The sequence below is a fragment of the Desmodus rotundus genome, chromosome 2 (genome assembly GCF_022682495.2).
Source record: "Desmodus rotundus isolate HL8 chromosome 2, HLdesRot8A.1, whole genome shotgun sequence".
Taxonomy (NCBI): Eukaryota; Metazoa; Chordata; class Mammalia; order Chiroptera; family Phyllostomidae; genus Desmodus; species Desmodus rotundus.
This window is the reverse complement of record NC_071388.1, coordinates 151,386,223-151,396,676: the sequence shown is the minus strand read 5'-3', so window position 1 is coordinate 151,396,676 and position 10,454 is coordinate 151,386,223. Positions and strand designations below refer to the sequence as shown.

At 35.6% G+C, this 10,454-nt stretch overlaps 1 pseudogene; it reads right to left on the bottom strand.

Moving 5' to 3' along the window:
• Positions 1-9,439: 9,439 nt before the first annotated feature.
• On the bottom strand, positions 9,440-10,097 carry LOC112322223 (4-hydroxybenzoate polyprenyltransferase, mitochondrial pseudogene; annotated as a pseudogene).
• Positions 10,098-10,454: the final 357 nt, after the last annotated feature.

The window sequence follows — 10,454 nt, the reverse complement described above, 5'->3', positions numbered from 1 at the left end:
GTGGAACTCTAAAAGACAGAAATCATATATTCTGCTATGGGGAAGAGCTCAAACAAGGCATCATGGGTGGACTGACATCTGATTTAGGTCTTGAAGAAACAGTGGGGTAGCAGTGAGAAATAAGACTGAAATGCTACAGGAGTCTGAAAAAAGTAGCAAAAGAAGGCATTTGCTTATTTGATGGTTTTTTTCCACACAGGAGCATCTAACAGGGCAGGAGACACTTTTATTTCCAGCTTGTAAAGCAATTCCAGAGGTGGTAACTGAGATGTCAATATCGTGGCCTTTTCAAAATGCAATGAGTCAACTGAAGTCTAGAAAAGAGGTCTCTATTAGTCACAGATAAATATTCAACCAAGCTGGTGACATGAAGCTGACTGGCAAGAGTGGAGGTGCTGGTATTGAACAGATGCAGCCTTTTCAGACTACATCTCCCAGACTTCTTCTAAAGGCAATTTAAAACAATGATGGTACTTAGGCCCCGGGAAAAAACAAAACCTAACACCACAGCCTTGGGCAATGAGTGCGTGGTGTCAGTAAGGGCACCTGAGTGCTGTTGGCTCTTGTATTAACCCCTCCTGTGGTTTGGGGTAGATCCTAAAGTACTAAGGCCACTCTGTCCCCAGGGATTGTGACTCCCAACTAAATTGAAAGGAAAATCATTAAAGCAAAAAATGCCTCAAGACCTTGCATTAGGCCAGAGACTAAGTGGTGCTGCTATTAGAAAAGAAATACATATTAAGTTAATACTGTTTTTAGACTTAAACTAAAATATATATAATGTATTATTTTAATTCCAGCAGTGCTACAGAGATTAAAATAGAACTTTTTGAATTTTGCAAAGAATCAATAAATATAACATCCATATGTTAACCATTCAGCTGTCTTTTGAATATCAAGTTACTAGAAGATAGTCATACCTACAATATTTTCCAATAATATAAGTATTAATTTTTGTTCCTTCATGGAAATTATATAGTAAGAAAAACACTGTGGAGTTGAATTCAGAGGTTGTAAAATATACCAGAGACTATTAGCTCTGGAGACTATTAATGTTTCTCTTTATATTAAAAACTCATATTCTTTAAATACATATAAATATATAGGGTGGGCAAAAGTAGGTTTACAGTTGTGGGTATAGAAAATAATATAATAATTAATAAATAATAATACAAGAATAAACTGTTTACGTACTCACAACTGTAAACCTACTTTTGCCCACTCTGTATGTGCTTAAAACATATATACACATATATGAGCATGCTTAAAACAACACAACAAATATTCATAAATCACCTTGAAAGGATTTTTATTAATATATGTTAATATCATCTGAAAGAAAACCTGACCTCGTTAAACATCCAGAATTATGCACGCTGTGTGTACACCAAGAGAGATGTTATGCAGGATGCCTCGCTGAGTAGACAATTGTAGGGAACTTCTTCCTCATAAGAGAAATGTGCTGGCCTTGTGTGAGATGTAGGCCACATAACCGCCCCTCAAGGTAATATAAACATACTGAATGCAAGGGACGTGGTCTGTTGAATGACCTCCAAAATTCAATAGAGCAATCTAGCTCCGACAATTTTGCTGACTAATGTACTAGATAGCATTATTGGATTTCCTGATGACACATCATTTATGCTTTCAAATATATACAACAATTATTGACATCATCATCAGAGTGGCAATATACAAATACATCTTTACCACATAGGTGCCATATAAAAAGATACTCAATCTACTTATATAGAAATTACCACTAAAAAAGGAGGCATTACTTAGAGTCTGAAGAATAATAGTGACAGGAATCTCGGGTTAGATGTCAGGGTATATTCTGTAAATATCTAACCATTATTTGTATAAAAGAATGAGGGGGCAGCTGAGTAGCTCAGAAAGGAGAAACCCCGAATAAGCTTTGATTCAAATTATTTAATAAATTCTATGATTTTGCTATTGATAATGTTTACATAAAGAGAACAGGCTTGTGGTATTTAGTAGTTGGGAAGTTCACATACTAGTAATATTTTTTAAATCACCATTTATGTTTTAGAATATTAATAAATGAGTAATATGTTTAAGAAAATTTTATGTACAGAAGTGACTCCAAATTTTCTTATCTTAATTTATAAAACATAGTGGCTATAGAAACATGGTCCTATTTTAAAAAGCTTAGAAAAAAGCCAAACTTTTAGCAAAGTTATATCTACTTCTGATCTGATAGAAAAACATCATGGATTGGCTAGCTTGCTCAATGAGTAAATTACATCTGAAAGCACATTTGCACACTTTGGGATGTTGACTGAATAAACTCATGTTATGTGGCTCTTCATTCCTCCTGGAACTTGACCCTCAAAGCTGTGGGCAGGACTAAAATGGGTATTATGCACTCCTGTAACACCTGCTGGCATTTTATTGTTTTATTCTCTATGTGTACATATACTATTTGTCAAAAATATATAGGTTATGAGGAAATAATTACCATGTTATAGAACAATATAGTTCACTAATGATTTCCTACATACCGTCCATGAGTTAAAAGTTGTTTACTTGAATTTCTGTTGAAGCAGAGAAATTAATCTGGATGCTGCGTAGAAGATGAACTTGAGGCAATGACCCCAGTAGGAAGGAGGTGCCGTAGTCCAGTTAGAAATCCAAATTTTACTCATGTTGTGAGAGGGATGAAGAAGAAAAAAGTAGAGAATAATAAACAAATACTAAAGATGTTAATTGACTCCTCTTGATGATTAATTCTATGTAGAGGATGAAGAGAACCAAAGGAAAGAAAAGAGTTGAAGGTATTTCTAAGATTTTTAGTGTAGTTTGGAATGGTTAATGATGTCACCAATACAGAGAACACACAAGGAGGTATTGATTGGAAGCAGAAGAATATGATGAATTAAACTGAGTACATTAGTTTGGAAGTTATTCAAGGCATGCAGGTAGGGGTTTCCAGCTGATATATGGAAGACTGAAGCCCAAGGAAATTTCAGGGTTGGATTTAGAAATTTATTCAGTATCACTAAATGGTAGTAGCATGGATGACATCACATCAGGAGAAAATGGAAACAAAACCTTATAAAGATTATTAATGTTTTCCAATTATCATGAAAAGAATAAAAAGGATACCATAAAGGACATGGAGTAGGAAAGGTCAGAAAAGTAGCAATACTAACAAAATTGCTTCACTGAAGAAAACTACTTTATGATAACCAAACTGAGTGTTCATGTAAAATGTCAGCTCCGTTGGAGCAAGCCACACAACTGCCTAGTTCACTGCTGAGTCCCCAGCACTGGAAGTGATGTGTGGACCTTCATGGGTACTCCGTACATGTGAAGTGAATGACTCAAACAGTGATATAAAATGAATAATAGAGGTTTATTCAAATAAATACTAAAACATTTACTATTGATGAGGTAATTGAGGACATTTCAATACAATCATAGGAGCAGACATCAAACTTTAAGGGAAGCTTAAGTATTACAAATACTGGGAAATGACTTCTCTTCAAAAAATTGTATGTGAAGGAAAAGTAACAGGAAGGCAGCTCTTAAAATAAGAAAAATAAAACTCGGGAGGCAGAACATTATGAAAAGAAGAAAGCCCTCTAAACCTCTCAGCATATAAAGGATTGGGGTGAAGTCAGCCTAAAATGCAGCACAGAAAGGGAAATTCCATGCCCACATGGTAATTTCTTGAGAATGCAGGCGGAATGTCACTCTATTGTCTTCTTACTGTATAGGTTCTGACATGCAGGAGGTACTCAGATTGGATGTACCTGCTGAATCAACTACATTTAAACTATATTCCAAGAGGAAAATGTATTGGTTTGTCCTTGTTAGTCTTGTCTTTCCCCTCTCTCCACTCAGCATGGCAGCCAAGACAACTATCTCAGGAGCTGGACCCACACTTGACAGTCCGACAGGATGCTAGTGCTGTTGGCAAATGGGGCTTAATTATGCACAGGTCCCAGAAGCTCTGAGGAAATAAGATGAAACTATTGTTCCTTGTTATGAAATTAATTTCCCTCATCTAGAGATCATATATTTTTATAGCACTGAAAAATTTTTATGAAATGGAAAAGGTTTGAATCAGATACTAAAATTGTTCAGTTTTGGTTAGATTTTTAGAGCTAAATTTTTTAGTCCAAATAAGTTTGTTTCTGGGGATAAATTAATTTCATATGTGTGCCTGTATATTGAAAAATAATAACATTATTTTAAATCTGGGTTTGTTTTTCCTTCTTCCCTTCCTCCCTTTCTTCCTCTCTCCTTCCCTTTTTTCCTTCCTTCTCTCCTTTCATTTTCATTTCTCTTAGAATGATAGTCATAGAAGCTGGATGTTTTGATTTAGGGGATTGTATTCCATGTTTCTCTCTTAACTGTACACTACACAGCTAGTTTGCAGTGTTTGGATACATACATTGGTATCCGTAGTGTTTTGCCAAGAGGCAAGTTGTAGGTAGACTGTTACGTAAGTTACTGCTGCTCTACAGACTGTGAGCATTTGGAGCTCAGCCGTTGACAGTGCGGATATTGGGAGCTGTTTTATCTAGACTCACAGGATGTCTCAGTGGGTCTTTAATCCGATTTAATAGTGCCAAAATAACCGGGTGCCATGCATGTACAATATGCCTGTGTTAAAAATTCCCACAAAATTTTTGGATGAGTAACCTCACAGGCAAAGTAACTCATATCTGATATTTAAAAAACAAAACTGATGTGATTGTGTTTCTTATTTTCAAATGGCAAAGAGTATATGATCACTAAATATGCTTTAATTACTCCACATGTCCTAAAAAATATATGGTGTGGTAGGTCTCCTCTAGAAAACATCAATTTCACAAAAACCTTCAAGTGCTTGTTTTTCTCCATGGTGATGACAGCAGAGCCCCACTGCCTGTATAAAAGTTCATTTATGATGAAAAACTGCTTAAACTATCTCCTAAGATTATTTTTGAGCTTCTGCCCCCCAAAAAAATTTGTGATGTAATCAGCTGAAGAATCAGCTGTAAAGACCAAATAATTATATAAAAAGGCAGAAAAACATAAGACCTGACTTGTGTTAATATTTCTCAAACTTTTATGACCTTAAAAGTCACTTGGGAGGCTTATTAAACATACTTTTATGGGCCCCATCTCATGCCTCCTGAACAGGAACCTATGGGTATAGTGGCAGGACTAAGGAATTTAATAACCACCATTGATGAATTTCATGTCAGTGGTCCTAGACACACATTGTGTCCAGGCAAAGTTTTAAAATTTTCTGGGATTCAGTACCAGATGGTCTTTTATCTTAGTTGATTTACATTTTTTATTTCAACCTTTAGTCACATGTGGAGATGATGTGGGATTATCAATAGACCCTCCTGGGTCTGGGAACCTGGAGAGAGTAAAGGTCAAGAGAAGAGAGAGGGCTGTGCCGCCCCCTTCTCTTTGCTCAGGACTTGGTGGCCAGGTATCCTTATCCAGGCAGCAAAGCACACATTGAAAGCAATTGACCAGTGAAGTAAAGGAAATTGGGTCTTTCCTGAGCAGGTAAATTTGCTATCTGAATTATCTGGGGAACTGACCTGATTTTCTGCTTTTTCTTGTCAATGGAGACTTGGCCTAAATTTGCCCTGATTGCTTGCTCACCAAAGATGGTAAGTGGTCAGACTAATCCAAATGGTCTAGTGTGCTCTTGCAACATTTGTATTAGTCATTCATTAGCATCAATGACACAGTAAATTAAATTTTCCAAAAACCCTTTAGGCATTATGTAGCCTTTTTATATAGGTTATGTCATTTCAGCCTCCAGGTACAGGACAGTATTTTTGGTCCCATGTTACTGTTTAAAAGTTGGAAAGCCCAGGAAAATCTAACAGTTTATTATTTGGAAATCAGAAATTAAATCCCAGGTTCCTTGACATATTGTTTAGTGTTATATCTTTGATTGTGCTATGATTTATTTTTTCTTTAAAAATTATTAATACATAACTATTGCTATTTATTAATATGAATCTTGAATCTGCTAGGATAGTATAAATTGCAAGTCACAGATCATCTTCTCAATCTGGCTTAAATAACAAAAATGATTTATACACTCTTGAAAGCAAAGAATTGTATAGCTAATTTTACCTCAAGACCCAAGCTTGATCCTGAGACTCAAATAAGGACTTAGTGTTTTTCCTCCCTATTTCTTCACCCCACTGATTGTTTACTCTGTCTAGCAGCACGATTACTACTTGTGACCGTAAAGCAATGGCCAGCAGCACCCGAAGCAAAACGTTCCTTCATATTCAGCAGGAAAGAAAAAGCTTTTTGCTCTTATTCAAGCTGATGGCTGGATTAAATCCATTTAGATACCTGCCCTGTTAAAGAGGCAGAATTGATGCCACGATTAGTCTAAATCATGTAGAACTCACACTTGAAAGTAAGCTTCTCAAATACCCAGTGTTAAAAGAAAAGGATGTTCATGGAGAGCAGAATAATTTTGCTTGTCAGAATTCTGATTTCAAAGTCCCAACGTCTTTTACTACTGGCTTTTAAAATGTTTGCCTGATTGGTGGGAGGTTTGTGAAAATGGAATCCTGACATGGGGTAACAAACTAGTTAGACCAGTGTTATAGAGTAAAAACTCTATATTTATTAACTCATAATTAGAAACTCATTATTCTCCTAATTCTGGTCAGCATTCTTATAATTGTTTGCTTTTCATAACAAAAGGAACCAGGATAGAGAGTGTGCATGATACAGTATAATCCTTTTTAATATGTGAAATGTTTGATAAAATATGTAGACTACATATTAATCTTAAAACACTAATATTTTGAGGACATAGTAAGCCCTTTCTACATATTTATTCCACCCTGCCACCCAAAAGCTTTACTAGAATGAAGAGAGTGAGCCCCTTTGAAACAATCTTTGTACTGATTACCAGACATAACAAGAATATATCAGCAGAACAAAAATATGGAAGCAAAGGACAAATTAGGAGAAAATTTTTTATAGTTCTCCCTTGGAAATCTTTTTCTTTATGGAAATATTTTATGCCAAAATAAGAACTCTCTAAAGTTTAGGAAGATTAAGTTATCTTGAGAGAAAAATCATTCCAATTTTTAAGATCCATGTAACTTTATACAGAAAATGTAAGCATTAAAATGCTTCATTCAATGAACAAATATTTTTTAAGCACCAGCTCTGTGCAAAGTATTTATTTAAGCATCCTGTTGAATGATTACAGAGGATAGATTTTGTTTGTCAATGTTTAGTTTTGTTCAATATATTTGTGGATTGACTAGCCTCTAATTCCAAACTTGCCTTAGAAAGATATGAATTTTCCTTTTGGAAATCATATGTCCATAACTCTCAGTTCACAGGGTTGGGGCGTGGTAACCATACCACATTGTCCTCAATGAGCACCTACCAACTCCCTGGCCAAGAACAGAAGGTCTTTGTTCCTGTCCACAGAAACTGGTTCAGAGATTTACCCAAAGCAGACTACCATTGGGTAGTCACTTCAGAAAATTTTGTGGAAGCTATTAGGAAAGATAAATTAATAATGCTCTTTATACAAACTGCTGGATACAAACATCAAGCTCCTGGGGGTCACCACTGGGGAGAGAACTGTCAGGGAAATAAAACCAACATGGAAGAGAACAGAGCTGAGAGATGCAGATAAAAATCTAGTCTTAACGATAATATTTGAGTGGCTGATGTTATCAGTTTCTGAAACTATACTATCTACTTTTCAGTGAGCTGAGCCAATTCATTTTCTGTTTAGTTTAAACCAGTTTTATTAGTGTTTCTTACACAACTAAAGTATAAACAAATATAGTTGCTCTTATTTATAAACTAACAAAAATTAATGAATTGAAAACATATATAATATAAAGAGGATATGGCCAGTTGCATTATGTTAAATACAGTTTTTATAAGGGATTAAAATTTTCTAAAGGTAGACCAATTTAATGACAAAGTTTCTCAGTAGATTCCATAACTCTCCTTTATCACAAGTGGTCTGGGATTTCATCCCCTTTATATAAGAAAGACTAAGACAGAAACATCTCTAAATATTTATGTTGTTTTTAAATAAAATTTACATAGTTCTCAGAGGACCCTACTCCAGGGTAAGGGGATTTTAGAAAGAGATGACCTTGGGCACACTTATAATTCAATTTTACCTTAAGTTAAACAGGGGATTTAAAAGTTGTCGATTTTTAGTCTAGCACGTCCATCTAGATGACTTTTGGTGTGCGACGTTTGGAAAATACAAACCACAGAACAACTGTTTTGATAACTCCTAAAATAAATAGTGTGGTAAAAAAAAAAAATAAGAAGGTGACAAATAATACTATGATACCCTAGGTAAGTAGCAGAAGGCATTCTTTTAAACCTCATTTTCACATTTCATCAAAATTCGTAGTTAAATAACATAGCTATTCCAATTTTGTTTTGATTTATGCTTACATGATATAATACTTTGTGTCCTGTTTTTCACCTATTTTTGTCTGTATATTTAAAGTACATTTCTTATAGACAATATATAATTGGGTCTTACACTTCTCTGCTGTTCAATAAGAGCATTTAGGCCATAAACATTTGATGTAACTGTTGATATATTTACATTTAACTCTACGGTATTGCTGTTTCCTGTTTTGTGGTGTGTTCTTTTATTCTCATAGTAGGTAAAACATTTCATTTGCTTATTTAAATTCTCTAAAATGTAAAAAAATAATGTTTTTCTTAATTATACATTTTGGCAGTGAATAGAAGTTACAATTAAAAAAAAAAAAATCAAGCCCTGATTTTCTGTAGAAGCTTTTGTTTTTCCTTAAAAGAAAATTCATTACCCTACAGACATTAACTTGTGTGATTCTTTCTCTGATGTGCTCAAACTCATATAATTCCCCTTGTTTAAGAAAAGAATCATAGTGAGCAGAAGAACGCATCAACTTAAATACTCAAGGTCATCTCAAATCCTGGTTTCTGTGATAAAAAAAAGAATTTTGCTAGCAAATTGTTTGACTAAAATCCATGCAAGTTGCTCTAAAATTTATCTTCTGATTCTTGAATTTTTAATATATCATAACATTGCTTATTTGAGTTTAATTATAAGGTAGCAAGACCTGAGACTGTTTTGAAGAAAATTGTTTTTAAAATTCCTAGATAAACTTTATTTGCCAATTTTCTATTCTTCTATCTATAATTTTCCTCATTTTATCTTTTTATCTTTCCACTAATTTCCAAAGACAATCCCTCAAAAAAAAAAAAACTACTGGACCTATTATTTGGTTGGAGATAAATCTATCCCCACAATCCTCGGGTCTGTGACTGTCTAGAGTGTAAATCTAAAGAGCCAGATGGTCTTGCCTGATGAGGGCAGCGTCGTAGGGAGTGATCTGCTCGCTCTGCTCACCGTGCATTCCCACCAGACTCAGTCTCCAGCCGCAGTGACTCAGTGACTCAATGACTCAGTCTCCAGCCGCACAACATTGAAGCCACTGAGCTACTGCTTCATGTTTCACTGAGTAACAGTGTCATGGACTTAAGACCAATGACAGCATCATCTCTTTTGTCCAGTAGGGATAGGCAAAATTATGTATTAGTGTCCACATAATTCCAGAAAAATGAAGAGGAAGGCAAACAGATTATAGGAGCTCTAGACAACAGATCATTCAAATATTACTCCCCAATTAAAAGTCAACCCTAAGGTTAACTGAGGCCGGTGTATAAATCTTTTTATTACTAAGTAGGTGATGACAAGAAGTAGGGATGCTAATATCAGAGCTACACTTTTCATCATAGTCCTTGTCCAGAGTCATTAATAGTACAACCTGCTCCATGTATCAGAACAACTTCAATCCCGAATAAGGATAATATATACCCATCTGGAAAATAACCTGATTCAGAAGCCAGTCAAAGCTCCAGGCACATGGCAGTCACAACAATCAGATTCCAATGGGATTGTCCAACTGCACGAAGCGCAGGTATGACTGTAGAGGGTAAGACCCAAACCCAGGCCCTTCATGCCACGGTCTGAGAGGCTGCTCAGGCCCCCAGTTTCCTGAGGCAGTGCAAGGCAAGGGCAGCGAGCAGCATGACTGCAGGCTCATGAGAGCTGGCCCTGGAAAACTTAGGCAGCGTGGTCCCCTGCCCTGTGTTCTTTGTTCTCTGTCTCTGTCTCATTCTCTCTCTCTCTCTTCTTCATTTTTGGCTTTCTTTTGGTTACTGAATACTTTTTAATGCCTTTTATGATGGCATTGCAGCACCATCATTATCTTATTAGCTATACCACTGTATTAGTGAGGGTTCTCCAGAGAAGCAGAACCAATAGGATATAGTAACAGATTTATTTTAAGAACTTGGCTCAGGTGATTGTGAGAACTAACTACGGTAGTCCTCTTTTATCCAACAGAGATATGTTCCAAGACCTCCAGTGGATGTCTAAAAGAGCAGTTAGTACCTATTTA